Raw genomic sequence first — 18,397 nt, forward strand, 5'->3', positions numbered from 1 at the left:
ACCACCACCACCATGCCATGTGACCTGAGAACACACACTTCTCCTTTTAGCCTGGCCTAGAAACACTCACAGCTTGATGAGCAAGACAGAAACCTAGGTTATTTCAGTCCAACAGAGATTTTTACAGAGCTGTGTGTGAGCGCAGAGAGAAACCACCCGCTCTGAGTTTTGAGATGCGTAAAGGGGGGTGCTCAGAGTGTTCGGGGGCAAGGTGAAGGGTTTGCAAGCCACCTTTCGGAGCCAAATGTTTCTGTCTGCAAGGATCCAGGCTGATTGGTGGTTATTTAGACACACAATGCCAACAGCCTGTAATACGCACACAGAGGAGGGAAAGGGGCCAGGAGCATTGATGGATTTTATGTGCAGGAAAGAATTGCGGCTGTGAAATGTGAAGATGCTTCCTTTCCGGATTAGGCTACGGTAAGAGAGGGAATGTCTTTCTCCCCAGAGATAGAGAACTGGGCCAAGTTTGGCTGCAGGAGACTTTCTGCATTTGAGAGACTCATCTGGTGGGCTTGGGCTTTGGGGCATACAGCCTGGGTTTGGGTCTTAACTCTGCCACTTAGCGCGTGAGACCAGGCAAGCCCTGTTTTCTAGAAAGTTCCATCCTATGACTGATGGGGATGAATGTGGTACATCCTTCCAAGGGTTGGTGTAAGCATTGAAAAGGGTGAGGCTGGGGGAACCCTTCACACAGGGCCCGGCCCCCTGCAAATGCTTCATAAACACGAGCTATTATTACTAGTTGTGAGGAGGCTGGTTGATGGGTTTCTAATTAAATGTTCCTTTGAATCCAAAGAGCCTTCCTCTTTGACTACTTGCGTTTATGAAGAGTTCAGGAAAAACTTTTACAAGTTGGAGAGAAGGGCCAGGTGTACACTTCCACGCTGGTATGGAAAGCTGGTGTTACAGCGGCTACTTCTGAGTGGACGATAATCCACTATTCCATTGCGACCTGCATCCTCACCTCCGGAGAAGAGAGGTCTTAGGACTCAGATCCAACCAAGATTTTCTGAGTGCTTTCCATGTTCACGGCATTCTGGACTTCACCACCCTCCCCTCATTTAATCTCAGTTCACCCACCGCTTGGCAGCAGCACCAGTGTCTCAGGAGGCACATACAGGCCAGGTGAGTTGCCCAAAGACACACAGCTTGGAGGTGGCAGAGCAGCGATCTGAACCTGGATCTGAATGACCAGTGACCTTTCCTAACTTTGCTGCTGGACAGATGTGTGTCCCCTCAGAGGCGGGGTGCCCTGGGAGACCTGTGTGGGGACCATAAGCTCCCTCCTTGCTCAGACCTGTGGGCCACAAGCAGAAAGACCTCTGTCCCAAGGCCGGGGACCAATCGTGTCCCAGACCTGAGTTCCTGGGCCTGACGTCCAGGAGGGGTGCCCTTCTGATTCTTTCAGTCACATCAGTAGGTACACGAGCTATCGTTTCGACATCACCATGAACCTGCAGTTCCTGAGGCTGTAGGATAAGGAGAGCTCATTCAGAGGCCAGACACGGTGTGCTGGGCAGGGACCTGGAGCATCAGGGGACAAGACTAAGCCACCGGGCCTCTCCCTGTGTCTCCCTGTGCTCCTGGCAGGGGATAACGCAGGCCCTGCACACACCCCCTTCAGGGAGCCAGGAGTCACTCAAGAGGGGAATTGGTCTCTGTCCTTGTCAACTCAAGAGGAGAGGACCCGCTATCTCAGAGCCACCTCTGGGCCTTGAGTCTGACATCGGGGTGAAGCTCAGTCCCCAGGCCAGGGGAAGGATGTGCAAAGACCCAAGCATGTCGTGCAAGTACAGTTCAACCGTCTGACATGCCCAGAATGCAGCCAGATGGCTACGAGATCTTTGTGTGTTTGGAAGTGACTTTGAAGTCCCTGGTCAGCCTCCTTCCCAGCCTCCAGGCCTCCCTCGAGTCCCTGTCACGTGGATGGCTCAGGGACCATTTCCCCACAGGCCCCGCCCACTTGGGCTGTGGCTTGGTCCTGCTGTGCATTGCGCCTGGATGCCTTCCCCCCGCGTGGGCCTTCCTTCGTCCCCCGCACCCGTGGACTCTTCCCCTCTCCTCCTCCAGCAGCCCCATCATCTCTCCCCTGCGAACTGAGGAACCAGTGTCAAAACTCCTGGGAGGTGCTCATCGTTGCCGCCCCAGTTCTTGGGTCAGCTCATACCCAGAAGAGGGGAATAGAGGCTCCTGTATATATTCCATGAAAGTGAAAGTCACTCAGTCGTGTCCAACTCTTTGAGACCCCATGGGCTATGCAGTCCATGGAATTCTCTAGGCCACAATACTGGAGTGGGTAGCCTTTCCCTTCTCCAGAAGATCTTCCCAACCTAGGGATTGAACCCAGCTCTCCCGCATTGCAGGCGGACTCTTTACCAGCTGAGCCACATAATTAGTTATAAATTCCTCCTGGACCCCCTGTGCCCTTGCTCTCCTATGTCATCTCATTTTAGGGGGTTATTTAGCTAGACATTTGGGGCTGCCTTGGTGGCTCAGATGGTGAAGAATCCACCTGTAATGCAGGAGACCAGGGTTCAATCCTTGGGTCGGGAAGATCCCCTGGAGAAGAGAATGGTAACCCACTCCAGTATTCTTGCCCAGAGAATCCCATGGACAGAGGATACAATCATGGGGTCGCAAAGAGGCAAACCAACTGAGCAACGAATACTTTCTTTTTTTTCACTTTAATTAGACTTTATCATTTAAAGGTTTTGCTCCTTACAACAAGCCCACCAAGCAGCTGTTCTTACTGCTCTATGTCAGTATTCTCTCCCTTCTTTCTCCCAGTGATAAGATTCAGGCCCAAAGACATGATGTCTTCAAAGCTAGGTGGTAGCAAGAACGGGGAGCTGAGCCTGAGTTCTGGGCCTTGCTTGCATCAGGAGTTGGCAAGTCCCTCAGTCCCACAGAGAGGCCGGGCGAGGACCCGAAGGCCCCTCACCTGGGCCAGGTGAGGCGTGGCCCAGGCCTTGAGGCCCTCCTGCCGGGGGGCCCATGCTGCCTGCCCGCGGGTGGCCTCCACCAGCTGCCCTCCACCGTCTGCCGATTCCAAGCTTTTCGGCAAACTGGCACCTAATCCCCCACCATCTGTGAGCAGAGCGCGTCTTGGCTACCTCTTGGTGCTTCTTCAAATCAACTTGCAAGTTTTCAAAGTGACGCGAGTTCTTGGTGCTTGCAAAATGTCAGCTTCCGTCACATCTTATTAAAACTGAAAATATGAAAAGGTTTCAGATAAACTGAGACGAGGCCAGTTTTCCTCTTTTCTTAAGTGAAATTGCTTTCTTTCTTTTTTTTTTTTTCAAAAAATGAAAAGAGCTTGGTTGTGTCTCTCTAAGCCTCAGAGGGATGATCATAGCATTTGCATCTGTTGTCAACTGTGGCGGCCACCATTAGTCCAGACTACAAGGGCTCTTCCCAGAGCATGTGAGGGAGGGGTGTTTCAGGTCACTTTCTAACGAGGACTTATTCATTTGGGGCCCCTCGATGAATCAACAATTGTGGAGAAAATACTCATAGCAGGTAACACCCCTGTGCCAGGAACGATGTCTGAGATGCATCATCTTATTTAATCTTAGGAAGTAGATTCTCCCTCCATTTGTGCTGAGATGAGTGAATGGGGTCCAGTGCTTGGCCAGTAAGTGGCAGAGTGGGGATTTCAACCCAGGCAGCTGGTTCCAGGGCCTGCTCACCTCTTCAAGACTTGGGCCCCAAACTCCCAGCCAACTCCTCTTCCAATGACATGGGAGCCAGGAGCACCTTGTGGGACCTGCAGGCTGGACCCCAGCCTAAGTGCAGTGGGAAGCCGAGGGAGGAACCTGAGCTGGGGCTCACAGGCCAGATTATTGTGGCTACGCTGTTCATTGACTCCTCCACATGCTAAGTGGCTGCATAGGCCAAAGCTGGGTTCTAGGGAGAATACAAGATGGATAAAATCCAAACCCAGGGGAAGAAGCCTTTGCTTATTGGTAGAAGCCCCAGAATGAAGCAGGGTGGCCTCCTGCTACGCCAGGATCAGCCCCTACTTTCTGAACCAGTGCCCACTGTCACTCCCCACTGAGGGTCAGGCCACCTGGTCACCCAAGCCTACGAGGAATCTTACCACTCAGCTTCCGTGGCATCAGGACCCCCACTCCTCCTCTCAGCTCAGTTCTCTTGGGACATCTCCTCCTGCTGCCTGCCCCTCCACGAACGGTGGCCCTTCTGGGGCTTGAACCCTCCTGCCCGCTTCTCTGCAGGTGGATCAGTCCCCCCCCATCGGAGGGAAGGGCTGGTTTCTGGAGGGCAGGGTCCCCTGCTCACTCATCCCTGGGTCCCCACAGCCCGGCACATGGCAGGCGCTCAGGAGATGATTGTAAGCGGGTTCTCGTGGGGTTAAGGGAACATGAGGGCTCCCCAGGAAGACGGCGTGAGGGCACAGTCATACTCTGCAGGCCACATGGCCAAGCATTTGCCTCTCTGTTACCTGGTCCATAAAAGGGGTCGTGGGAAGCCTCACAGAGTTGTTGGGGGGGTCTGAATACTGGATAACTAACATTCAGTGCTCAGGGCTGTTACCACAGCAGCCACCAAACTCATCAGTGCCGTTGCTGCTGGTATGACCTCTCCCATCAGCACCACTATTACTGTGGGTACTGTTACTACGGGGCCGCCCTGGAGCCTCAAGAATCCTCCTGCCAATGCAGGAGATGTGGGTTTGATCCCTGGACTGGGAAGATCCCCTGGAGAAGGAAACCCACTCCAGTAGTCTTGCCTGGGAAATCCCATGGACAGAGGAGCCTGGCGGGCTACAGCCCATGGGGTCGCATAGAGTCGGACATGACTGAGCAACTAAACAACACCTGCTGTTACTGCTGCTGCTGCTGAGTACTGTTACCACTGCCACTGAGCACTGTTACTGCTGCCGATGAGTACTGTTACTGCTGCTGAGTACTGTTACCACTGCTGCTGAGTACTGTTACCACTGCTGCTGAGTACTCTTGCTACCGCTGCTGCTGTCACTGTCGCTGCTCGCATCAGTGGCCCCGTCACAGTACCACGAGCAGGACCCTCCTACCACTGCTGCCCCCGTTACTGTCACTACTACTGCTGTTGTTACCGACCAGCACCCTTGACTCCTTCATCAATAGGAAGTGATGAGAAGCCAGATGAGAAATTCAGCCAAGGCTTCACTGGGGATTGAGCTGCAACCGGTGGGAGGGAAAACAAGTCACAGGCACCCTTTCTTGTTCCCTGAGGGGGGGACCAGCTGGTTCCTTCAATGGGTTGAAGGGAGGGGTGGGTCTGGGGGCAGCTGGAGGGTGGTCTGCCCACCACTTTGGTGATGCTGGGCACAGGGATCACGAGCAGGACCCTGGTTTTGCTCCTGACACCTCAGAAGCGGTCTTTGGGTGTTTGGTCTTTTTTGGTATCTTGTTGTCCATAATTTGCCCCAACTGCGCATGCCTGCGGTTATTTTTAGTTCTTTATTATTTCCTTGCATTCTGTTCCTCAAGGAGATGTTTGCTCAAGTGCAGGCACTGCAACAAAGGGTCCCAAGTCTGGCCGATCTCACCACCAGCCCCCGCACCCCCGCAGCTACGATCATAAATGCTCCCAGGGCTGCTGCTCCTGATGCTACAATGCATCACAAACAGCAACACCACCGAGGCTGCCTCTGCTGCTGCTACAACCATCACTGCTCCTCCACGACCACCATGAAGCCCCTACTGTTACTGTGGCTACCACTGCGGCCGCGCCAGTCACTCTCCTGCGCCTCTCCTGCGGGGGCCACTGCTACAACTGCTGGAGGAAGAACAAAGGATACGCACAGGGACTTCCCTGGCAGTCCAGTGGCTACGAAGCCTCTTCCCAAAGCAGGGGATTCAGGTCTGATCCCTGGTCAGGGAATTAAGATCCCACATGCCATGGGGCAACTAAGCCCATAAGCCATAATTATGACCCAGTGCAGACAAAAAAAAAAAAAACACACACACACACACACAGATGAAATAAAGAGTATGTACAAAATCACCGAAGAAGGTGCACAAATGGTAAACCCAAGGAAAAACAGTCATTCTAGCTAATGATCAGATCATTTTAAAACACCCTGGAGATATATGTTATGGCAATTAATTAGGGGAAAAATATGTTAAACGGTCCTATGCAAGGCAAGTGAGACTGAGCTGAAGTAGTACAGGGAGAGATTGAGCCTGTAGTACAGGTTTATAATGGACTACTTTAGAATGGCAAATGGCGATAGCAATCAAAAGCCTTAAATGTGCTTTTGCATCTAATCTCCCTTCCTGGGACTAATTCAAGAGATGGGGGATGGGGAATTATTACCTGAAACTTGGTCAGCATCAATGAAAATGGAGGGGAGAAAATCCAAGAATATTACTCTCGGGGAATGATGACCTCAAATTGGTAGAAATCCATAGGCAGGAATATTACACAGCTTTGAAACATTACGGTAATAAACGGATTGTACCCCTGGTAGCTCAGACAGTGAAGAATCTGCCTCCAGTGAAGGAGATGTGGTTTCCATCCCTGGGTCAGGAAGATCCTCTGGAGAAGGAAATGGCAACCCACTCCAGTATTCTTGCCTGGAGAATTCCATGGACAGATCACAGAGTCACAAAGAGTGAGATGCAGCTGAGCAACTAACGCGTTTTCACCACCAGGACAGATGTTCATGATGTGTTGTTAAAAGGAAAAGATTAACACATAAAATGTTATGTTCACTGTGTTTGCCATGCGTGCATGCTCAGTCTTTGCGACCCCATGGACTGTAGCCCGCCAGGCTCCTCTGTCCACGGGATTTCCTAGGCAATAACCCTGGAATGGGTTGCCCTCTTCTGCTCCAGGGGGTCTTCCTGATGCAGGGATCAAACCCACGTCTCTTGCGCCTCCTGTATCGGCAGGCAGTTTCTTTACCACTGCACCGCCTGGGAAGCCCATACTGTGTTTAGACTGCTGTAAAGCTATGCATGCTCACAGACACTTGTTACAATAAAACATAGAAAAACAAAAGGAATTATTGGAAGATTTGGATATTCAGACTTAAGGGGTTTTTCACAGTTTTCTTTAATATGGCTGTCATATTGCTTTTTCAATACAAATGAAAAGAAAAAGAAATGTCCCAACAATCTACTGATAGGTTTTTTTCCTCCCTTCAAATATAACATAGATGTGTCTACTTCAAAGATTCTTCTTTTCAAACCTCATTTAGCACCACAACAAAGAGTGCCCAACTTTTAGTTCATTTCAAATCAGTTTCTATTAATAAATTTACTCCCATTCACCACGCATATAATTTGTACACTTTAGGAGATTTGGTGATTATACAGGAATTCAGAATTTTTAATAATTTCCTGATGGGTTTTTGAAGCAGACAATGGGCTCTCCCTATTTCCTAGACAATCTGAATGATGGAAAATATCCAGAATAGCTATGCCCGAGTCTTTCTGTCTTCTCTGTAATTTCACGTATGTTTTTGTTGTTGCTGCTGTCCCCGAGCTTCTGCAAGTAGGAATTCTCCTTTTGAAGCCGAGTCCTTGCAGACAAGAAATTACAGTCTTATCCCTAGTGCACTGCCAGATAAGAAAAGAACTTATTATCCTTTAAGAATCTGCGTACAAAGACTTCATCCCAGCAGGCAGACTCAATCTCGGTGGGGCAGGTAAGCATGAAATCTGACCCGGAGATTTCAGAGCTATGGGAAATGGGTATTTATGTCAGCACTCACACTAACAGCTGTTTTGATTCATTCAATAGAGACCTGGGGAAAAAAAATGGGGCTAAAAAGAGCCTTTCAGATCACCTCTTTCAGCCACGTCATTTCACAGACGAGGAAGCTGAGGTCTCCCAGGATGCTGCAACTTGCCCAAGTCCTGGTGGCCACTTGGTGGCCGAACAGGGATCCCAGCTGGCCCTAAACCTCTCTTGAGCCCTTTGAAGGTGATCACATTTTCCTACTCAAAAAACAGGACAAGTCTTTGCGCAAAGGGGCCTCCCTAGTTTAGGAGTTTATTTATAAAATAGAGACCTGACCACAGAACCATTCTGTGTGAAAAACTTTGGGAAGCAAGAGACAGTAGAGCCGTCTAATTGTGCCAGATTGCTTTTAGAGAAAAAAAAAATCTCATTTAGTTATACATTTAGCCATGATGATTAAACAGAATGACATGAAACAAAAACAAAATTCATCCTTCTCTCTCTATCCCAAAAAAGAATCTCTTATGTTTGTTTATATCCTGCACTGTTGGAAGTGGATTTAAAACAGTTCACCATGAAAGGCTTAGCCACCATGTCGGAGGGTAGAAATTTGTAATTTAAAATCAGTCCAAGGTTTATTATAGGCCTAGAGTTTGGGAACAGGCTCCCAGGCTACAAACACTCAGATGGAAGCTTTGTGAATGGCCACGGGTGGGGACCATGCTGGACCCGTGTCCTGATTTTGCTCCATGGTGACCTGGTGAACAGTGCCACCCGGAGACGTCCTGCGGCTTGTGAGCCACTGCTGGACATAGGAGCAGCAATCACGTCCTGTTAAAGCTGCCCAAGTGAGACCCAGTCCTGGACCGCTCAGCTCTGCTTCTCCCTGGAAAAGGGAGAAGGTTTCCAAGAAGGGGTGCTCCTACCTCAACCCCCACCAAAGGGCTGAGGTGTGGGACAGGGCTCCCTAGCTTTTCCCTGGCAAGGTGGAAGGATGGCGCCACTTCCAGTTTCATGGACCAGATTGGGAATTTGGGAGCCCGCATGCAAGAGAGCTTCCCTGGTGGCTCAGACAGTAAAGCGGCTGCCTGCTACGGGGGAGACCTGGGTTTGATCCCCGGGTCAGAAAGATCCTCTGGAGAAGGAAATGGCGACCCACTCCAGTACTCTTGCTTGGAAAATTCCATGGATGGAGGAGCCTGGTAGGATGGTACGTTCACGGGGATGCAAAGAGTTGGACACGACTGAGTGACTTCACTTTCTTTTCTTTCATGCAGGAGAGAAGGAAAAGCATTGAATGAGTGAATCCATGGCGTAACTATATGAGATGCTGGAAATCTGGGGTGTGGAAGCCCCAGTTCTAGCTCACCCCCATGACCTCACACTCAGGACCTTGGGTTCTCACCGAGGATGACCATCACCACAGACCATGCGCTGCCCATCAGTGGGATTTGCTGATTGCAGATTGCTGCAATGAGACAACAGCAAGCTGTGATGGGAAGGGTCACGCCCACTTCACGGAAGAAGGGAGCACAGCTCAGAGAGGCCTTGGAGCCCTGCCCATGTCTCACAGCTGGATGCTTGCAAAGGTGGTGTTTCTTGAAAGGCTGGAAGTGAGATTTGAATGTCACTTTCTAATGCTTGTGATCTTTTCTGACCCTGTTTCTTTATGAACTTCGAGCTCTTGACCAGGAACTTGGACAAGAACTCAGACCATCCAGAGACTGAGCAGGGCTGACAGCCCTGGCATACAGGGCAAGTGGGAGGAAAAGGCACTCAGAGACTATCTGTACCAGGTCCCCCACGAATCTCGGAGTGGGGCGAGTACCTAACATCACTTTCCACACCCCCCCCAACCGGCAGCATTTGTAAACTGGTGGAAGCCTGTGGGTTGAACGCATGACGTGGATCGACTGCTTCTCTTTAGGTGCAAGTAGTTTATTTGGGAGATGATCCCAGGAAGAACACATGGGTTATGAGGAAGGGACGGACACCGGACGGGAGGAGAACCTACAAAGCGTGGCTCAGGGTCCCCGGGAGAGCCTTTGTAGATCATGCCCCAAAACCTCTCCCCCAGAACCAAACAAGCCGGGACACTTATCCATCGACTGCCCTTCCTCGTTGGCTAAGAATTAAAATCAGGCCACTACACCCTGGTGGTTCCACTGCCCTGGGGGCCAGAGAATGGCCTCGGGAGGAGGGAGACACAGCGAGCCTTCAGCCAGGCAATGGACATGGGTCTTCTCTACCTCCCCACACCATCGCAAACCCCAACCAAGCCTAGCAGCTCTGTCGACTCTGACAAAGCCTTCCTGCCTTGGGCTTCCCAGGGCACCATTAGCAGGGGTGAAGAGAGGGCCCCAGGGAACCAGGCAACCCCTGGCAGACCCCCAGTCCCCTAAACCACAAGCTCCACCATGCAATGTCTCACTGCCACCAAGAGCCTGGAGGTCTTGGGGACAAATGATACAGTGCCTCTCCTTTGGGTCACATCAGGCCACCCCACGGCATCTGAGTCCCCATGGCACTTCTCATCCCCACGGGGTCCAGGGCAGGAACCCCCAAGCCCTAATTCCCTCCACCATGCTCCCCATTTCCCTTCCCAGGCACTGTCTTACTCCTCAACTCTCTGTCCCCCATCTCCGCTTTGTCTTCACAGCACGTACTCCCATCTGACCTACAACGTATTTTCCTTGTCTGTCTCTACCCATCATGACCACAAGTTCCAGGAGAGCATATCTTCTTGTCTGCTTGCTCACCGCCCTACCTCTGGCACCTGGGGTGATGCTGGGCGTGAAGTCAGCAATCATGAAGTGTTTAAGTGACTTCCCCGGCAGTCCACTGGCTAAAATCCCACACTGCCAATACAGGGGGCGTGGGTTCAAATATTCCCTGTGCTGTTCATTATAATACTATTACTGCTGTTACTTACAGGAAATTAAGATCCCACATGCTGCAAGACCTGGCCAAAATATTAGGGGGAAAAAGATACCTAATTTAAAAAAAAAAGAAAAGTGAAGTGAAAGTCGCTCAGTCGTGTTCAACTCTGCGACCCCATGAACTATACAGTCCATGGAATTCTCCAAGCCAGAATACTGGAATGGGTAGCCTTTCCTTTCTCCAAGGGATCTTCCCAACCCAGGGATCAAACTCAGGTCTCACGCATTGCAGGCAGATTCTTTACCAGCTGAGCCACAAAGGAAGCCCAAGATTACTGGAGAAAAGAAAGAAGTATTTAATCCAGAGAGTGACCGCTAATGAGCACAGGATTTCTTCTGGGATGATGAAAATGTTGAAAAATTGTAATGGTTGCATACCTCTGTGGATATAATAAGAGCTATAGAATTTATACTTTTAATGGGTGAATTGTATGGTATGTGGATTCTACTCAACAAAGCTGATATTAAAAAAGGAAAAAGACAATTAGAGACCCAGAAAAAGAAGTGCTTAATCCATATTGAATGGCCAGCTCAGGGATCAGAGTTACTTTTTCAGAAGTCAAGAGAGGGCCAGAAATGTAGAAATGCTACAATGGCCACAAAATGTGTGATACACAGCAAATGTGCATGTTTACCAAATGAATGCTTTTAACAGCCCAAAATGCAGCACAGTTCACATTGCTTATCACAAGATAAAAACCACATTCATTTTAATGAATTCTTACTGCCCGGCCTGCGCCCTGGAACGGAGCCTCCGTGGGACACGCAGGTGGATGTTGCACAAACGGAGTCTTGTTTCTGCCCTTCAGTGCATCCGTGCAGTGGAGTCGGAAACTTCATCGGAGGAGCCATCCAACGTCCAGATTCAAGGCCTGTTGTTAATACGAGCACTCACGTCCTCCCTCCAGAGGCTCTGCTTTCCACCAAGGTTTCACCAAGCCACCACCCCACAGCCTGTCCACTGGCACCTGTGCCCATTGCCCCCTTGGCCGCCCATTCCTCGTGGACCGGAAGCCATGGTCCTCCCCACCCCCTCCCTGCAGCACTACCCCCGCCATCCACGCCCGGTCCTGCTTGATTTTCCCCAGCAGCACGTGTGACCCTCCATCACCCTCTAAGATTGGTTTTCTTAGTGGCTTATTCTGCAGCAAACTGCAGGCTAAACAAGGGCAGGGATTTCTGCCCACTTTCCCCCCTACTGGTTCTCCAGCATGTAGCCCTGTGCCAGGCAAATAGTAAGCCCTCAATAAATTCCTCTCTCCTAATGGCACCAGAAAGCCTACTTGGCAATAGGGGCTGTCAGTCGGACACAGGCCACTCCTCGACTGGCTCCAGGGACTGGCCCCCAGGCCCCTGCCCTCTGCTGGGCCAGCAGCCCAGGGCTCATCCTCCCAGAGTTCATTCTCCCATCGTCTCTGCCTAGTCTTACAGAAGCAGCGAGCATCTCCACAGACTCACACCGCCCTCAAACCAGCCCCGACAGGCAGATCCCGTTAATTAGGGCACCCCAGCCAATGACCTATGGCATGAATATATTAGGCAAATGTCTGGGGGGCGATGTTTTCTGGCTTTTAAACAGGCCCCTCATTAACGCCCTGCCAGGTCTCCCGCTGAAGCAGTGCCAGGCTCACCTCGGGGGAATTCAGGGGCTCACCAGGGAAAGAGACGAGACTCTGAGCCATCTGGGCTGAAAACTATCCTCGGAGGGGACCTTGACCCCAGCCGAGTCATCAGGACACACCTCGGTTTCCTGCAGAAAACACGGGGGAATGCCATTTCCCAATTCCAGGAAGCTACAAGAAGGATATAGCACATGACACTCTGCAGATGGCTCTGTCTGCCTGAGTGACCTGGAAAGGGCTGATCGCCCCTTCCTGGATGATGATGATGAAAAGTTTTAATGAGCATCTATTTATTTACTCTGGGCTACTCTGCCCGGTGTTCTCACAAAACACATCTTGCTTAAACAACTCTGTCAATCAGGAAATAGGCAGTATGAATCCATTTCATAAGAAGAAGCATGCCTTCAGAAAGGTCAAGTGAGTGGTCCTGAAGAGGTTGAGCAGGGGACCTGGAGGGGAGCCACTGGAGGGCACCCCATGTCAGAGACCAGCACCCTCCGCTGTCTGAGGCTGGCTCGGGCTTCAACAGCGTGAAGTCTCTCTCTTGGGAATGGTCAGGGCTTGGTCCTTCCATGGCACAGCAAGACCCCCAGGCCACACAGTCGCACCGGCCTGCTCCACGACACAGAAGAGACCTTCCCAGCTGTGCCCAGCCCCCTGGTGCCCGTGCCCACGTAGCCTTGGAGTCCTGTGTAAGAGCCGCTGGCTGAAAGGCAGGCTGGAAGGGGCCAGGTCAGCACAATGAGGACTTCAGATGGAATCAACAGGAGCATCTCAGGTGTGACTGTTGCTGCTGCTGTTGTTCAGGTGCTCAGTCATGTCTGACTCTCTGTGACCCCATGAACTGCAGCGCACCAGGCTTCCCTGTCCTTCACTATCTGAATAAAGTTCTGGGGCCTCAGAGGATAACAGGCTCAAATATTTCCCAAACGGGTTCCTTATAAAACTGACTATACCAGACACTCACTGGTGAGTGGGGAGGAGTGTCTCAGCCAGGCTCACAGCATACACGCAAGAGGTGGGAGAGATCTCCTACAGGACCCCAGCATCCCTCCAAGTTGTTGACCATGGGACACATCTCACCTGCTTTCTGCCTCCCACAAATGCTGGCCTACATCAGTTTCCGACTTCAAAGCAGGAAGGAGGACTTCCCTGGGGATCCAGTGGTAAAGAATTTGCCTGCCAATGCAGGGGACATGGGTTCGATCCCTGATCTGGGAAGATCCCACATGCTGCAGGGCAACAAGGCCTGTGCACAACTGCAGAGCATGTGCTCTAGAGCCTGGGAGCTGCAGCTACCGAGCCCTTATGCCCTGGAGCCCATGCTGTGCAGCAAGAGAAGCCATCACAATGAGAAGCCTGAGCACCGCAACCAGATAAACACTGCATGCAGCATAGAAGACGCCGGACAGCCAAAAATAAATTAAAATGAGAGGCTCCTTTGCTTGTGTTATCCTTTAACCCTTATACATGATTAAGTGAAATGAGTGAAAGTCACTCAGTAGTGTCTTACTCTTTGCAACCCCATGGACTATACAGTCCATGGAATTCTCCAGGCCAGAATATTGGAATGGGTAGCCTTTCCCTTCTCCAGGGTATCTTCCCAACCCAGGGATTGAACCCAGGTCTCCCACACTGCAGGCCAATTCTTTACCAGCTGAGCTACCAGGGAAGCCCAAGAATACTGGAGTGGGTGGCCCATCCCATCGCCAGTGGATCTTCCTGACCCAGGAATTGAACCGGGGTCTCCTGCATTGCAGGCGGATTCTTTATCAACTGAGCTATGAGGGAGGCCCATACATGATTAAAAAGCCGAGCAAAAGTGGACATTGGAAACAGCACCCCAATTTTCTTTTTTAGGCACCCACCATCTCCAACTCCTCTGTTTATAACAGTTTTGTTGAAACAGGATCACACACTGTACAACTGACCCATTTAAACTGTACAAGTCCACAATTTTTAGTATATTCTCAGATGTGTGCAGTTATCATCACAGTCAATTTTGAACATTTTCATCACCTCAAAAAATAAACTCTGTACCCTTTAGGGCTACCCTCTTTCCCCTCTTCCCCTAAATCCAAGCAGACTCTAATCTTTTTCTATCTCTATACTCCTATCTGTATCTGTCTAGTGTGCTCATTTTATATAAAAGGAGTCATTCAATATACTGTCTTATGTGATTCGCTTCTGTCATCTAACCTAAGGAGTTTTCAAGACTCCTCCACCATGTAGCATATCAATGCTTTATTCCTTTTTATGGATGAGTCCTATTCCTTCACAATGCAAACCCTGGTGGATCAGCTGGTAAGGAATCCACGTACAATGCAGGAAACCTGGGTTCAATCCCTGTGTCAGGAATATCCTCTGAAGAAGGGAGTGGCTACCCACTCCAGTAGAACTGGAGAACCCACACAGGCATGCCACATTTTAGTTTATCCATTCACCTATTGATAAACATTTGGGTTGTCTCCACCTTTGGGGTATTATGAGCAATGCTGAGGTGAACACTTGTATACAAGTTTTTACATGGGCACATTTTCATTACACTTGGGTGTCTATACCTAGGAGTGGAATTGTTGGATCATGTTGTTGTCATTCAGTCGCTCGGTTGTGTCCAACTGTTTGCGACCCCATGGACTGCAGCACACTGGGCTTCCCTGTCCTTCACTATCTCCCGGAGCTTGTTCAAACTCATGTCCATTGAGTTGATGATGCCACCCAACCATCTCAATCTCTGTCACCCCTTTCTCTTTTTGCTTTCAATCTTTCCTAGCATCAGGGTCTTTTCCAATGAGTCGGCTCTTCGCATCGGGTGGCCAAAGTATTGGAGCTTCGGCATTAGTCCTTCTAATGACTATTCAGGCTTAAGTTCCTTTAGGGTTGACTGGTTTGATCTCCTTGCCATCCAGGGGACTACAGGGATCATATCATAACTCTATGTTTAAGCATTTGAGAAACTGCCAGCCTGTTTTCCAAAGTGGCTGCAATATCTAGGTATGAAACTCTTGGTCTTTCCTGCCATCACCAACACTTGTCCTTGCCTGGCCCTCTAACTGGTCATCCACATGGAGCTTCACAACCGAGCAGAGACCTCAGCATGGCTACCTCCCCCCACCTGACCCTTGTATCACTTAGGCATTTTGTGCCATGCAAACTGGTGGCATTTATGCTGATGAGCAGTCCAATGGAACAGGCTACTGGTTATTCTTTTCAGGTTGTGTGTTACAGGGGAGAAATTCTGAGTCAGTGGACTCTAAGGGACTCGTATTAAACTCCTCTTACCCTACAGCCTGGGTTACATAATCCCAGTTCAGAGCCACAGCTTCTTTATCTCAGAAACCAGGTCACATTCTCACCAGGCTGTAGTGGGCAGAACCTGAGAAACAACACTTGTAACATTAATTGTTTAAACTGACTTCAACTAATCCCACTGAATGTTTGGGGCTTTCCAACCAGGCTCTGATGCTGAGGCTGAAGCCCCAGTATTTTGGCCACCTGATGCAAAGAGCTGGCACAATGGAAAAGACCCTCATGCTGGGAAAGATTGAAGGCCAAAAGAGAAAGAGGGTAACAGAGGATGAGATGGTTAGATAGCTTCACTGATTCAATGGACATGGATTTGAGCAAACTCCAGGAGACAGTGAAGGACAGGGAAGCCTGGCATGTGAAAGTTGGTGGGGTTGCAAAGAGTAGGACATGACTTAGTGACTGAACAACAACAACAAGAACAAACCAAGCTCTTGGGTGCTTCCCAGTTCTGCCTCCTGGGACCCAACACATGGCATTTCATCTTTTCAATCGGTATTAATAACATGGCTTTCCCGGTAGCTCAGCTGGTAAAAGAATCTGCCTGCAATGCAGAAGACCCCAGTTCAGTTCCTGAGTCAGGAAGATCCCCTGAAGAAGGGACAGGCTACCCACTCCAGTATTCTTGGGCTTCCCTTGTGGCTCAGCTAGTAAGGAATCTGCCTGCAATGCAGGAGACTTGGGTTCGATCCCTGGGTTGGGAAGATCCCCTGGAAAAGGGAACGGCTACCCACTCCAGTATTCTTGCCTGGCGAATTCCATGGACCGGGGAGCCTGGCAGGCCCCAGACCTTGGGGTCACAAAGAGTTGGATGTGACTGAAAGACTTTCACTCTGCCTGTTGGCTCAGATGAGTGGGCTCCGGTATACCAACCACTGTGTTACTGAATGCTCCTTACCTGCCAGGCTGTGCTCTAGAGTTTTGTGTATACCACCCCTAATCCTTCCAGCAACCCTGAGACTGTGGGTTTAGTATCTTCAGGTTACAGATGCAGACATGAAGCCCAGAAAGATGAGGGTTGGCACAGGGCTCACAGCCAGGAAGGGGCATGGAAACCAGGTCTGGCTGCACTGCACAGCTGTCCTCTTGAGCACACCCACCCTGCCTCCTCTCTGCCCCTTTCCTCACTTCCTCTCCACCCTTCCCTCTTCATGGCTGGGCCAAGGAAGGCCCAACGACTAAAGAGTCTGTCCCAGGCACCCCACACAGAGGAGGAGATGGCTTTACCGAGCAGATTCTCCCCAAGAATTCAGGCAAGGGGGCTCCTTTTCTTTCCCGGCTCCTGGCGAGCTGCCATCACCACCACCCTTCGGAGTCCATCTGGCCCAGCTGTTAACAACATCCCTGGTATCATGACAACGAGAGGATGTCAGTTTTCAGCTGCAATGGACTCCTTTTCGGCTCTGCACTGAGAGTCCATTAAGGACGCCCTCGCCTCTAAAGTGTGACGTCCCAGGTTAAATTCTTTGTAAGCAGATGTTTATTTTTAGAGAGCCATTGTATGGGCTATTATTGAATGCTTAAGCAGTTCCTTAAGACGAGGGTCACCAAAGGCTTCTGCTGTAGAAAAACCTCCGCATAATACCGCCTGCTGAATAACACTGCTGAGGGAGAAAGAGGGGGAGAAAAGGGAGTCTTTTATTTAAAGAAGGAGGAATTTGATGAGGGGGGGAATCTCTGAAAGCTTTTCTGTTGAAAGAGGCAGACTTGTGTGTTTCCATTCGGGGTGGAAATGGATTCAATAAAGTTTATTTTTCAGGGTATTTTGAATGACAATGACAACACTCGCCAGGGCACAGAGGACAGGCTGTGACTAGGAGACACCTGCAGGCCAAGAACACACAGCCTGGTCCAAGGCCAGAGGTTAAAGCAAGCTCTCAGAGCCCCTTGCTCTATGCTGTTTCTACGTCTAGTCTAGGGAAGATGAAAGACCTTGGTCTCAGACAGTCTGTGGGAAGGGGGTCTGTGGGGTTTCTTCCTGGTCTAGAGAGGGGAGATTCTCTGAGATGCTGCTGAAGGCAATGATGCTTTCGGTTCCCATATGATGGTGTTGAGCCCAGGCTTGATAACAGCAGTCTAAGAAGGATGGTGAGGGCTTCCTTGGTAGCTCAGTGGTTAAAAAAAAAAAATTCTGCCTGCCAGTGCAGGAGACACAGGTTCAATCCCTGATCCAGGAAGATCCCACATGCCCCAGAGCAATTAAGCCCATGAGCCACAACTACTGATCCTGTGCTCTAGCGCCCTGGAGCCGCGATTACTGAAGCCCGTGTGCCCTGGAGTCCATGTTCTACAAAAAGAGAAGCCACAGCACGAGAAGCCCGTGCACTGCAACCAGAGAAAAGCCCTTGCAGCAACAAAGTACCAGCACAGCCAAAAATAATTTTAAAAACAAAATTATTTTTAAAAAAGAAAAATGGAGATCAAGCTAACATTTCCCAAGCTACCAGTTCCTGTGGAAAGCATGTTCCATGTCTTAGCACAATGAACCCTCACAATGACAGAGGACGTGAATATGATTACTCCCCACTTACAACAGAAACTAACTCAGAGAGGTTAAGTTACTTGCCTGTTGTACGCGCTGCTGTGCGTTCATCAAAACTCCTTTCTTTTTCTTCAGGGCCAGGCAGGTAGACCAGATGTTCCTGCTTCCCAGTTCTGAGTGGCTGGGTAACTGAGTTCTGACCAAAGGATTATAAGCAAAACAGAGAGCTGCATTTCTGAGCCCAACCTGTGTTCCCCTCCCGTGAGCTCCAGCAAGCTTTTTCACTATCCATTTGCTGAACCGAGAGAGCACTCTGAGGATGAAGAAACACGAAGGAAGGGCCCCAGTGGCCA

General features: G+C 50.2%; 1 long non-coding RNA gene across 1 annotated transcript; it reads left to right on the forward strand.

Moving 5' to 3' along the window:
• The first annotated feature begins 68 nt into the window (after positions 1 to 68).
• On the forward strand, positions 69 to 3,241 carry LOC147349030 (uncharacterized). The gene is made up of 2 exons (XR_015149429.1): positions 69 to 420; positions 800 to 3,241. It is a non-coding gene; the product is annotated as an uncharacterized LOC147349030 (long non-coding RNA).
• The last annotated feature ends 15,156 nt before the right edge of the window (positions 3,242 to 18,397 follow it).

This window comes from Bos grunniens, chromosome 21 (assembly GCF_055505025.1).
Source record: "Bos grunniens cultivar Pamir isolate PY7600 chromosome 21, Bosgru_T2T1.0, whole genome shotgun sequence".
Lineage (NCBI taxonomy): Eukaryota > Metazoa > Chordata > Mammalia > Artiodactyla > Bovidae > Bos > Bos grunniens.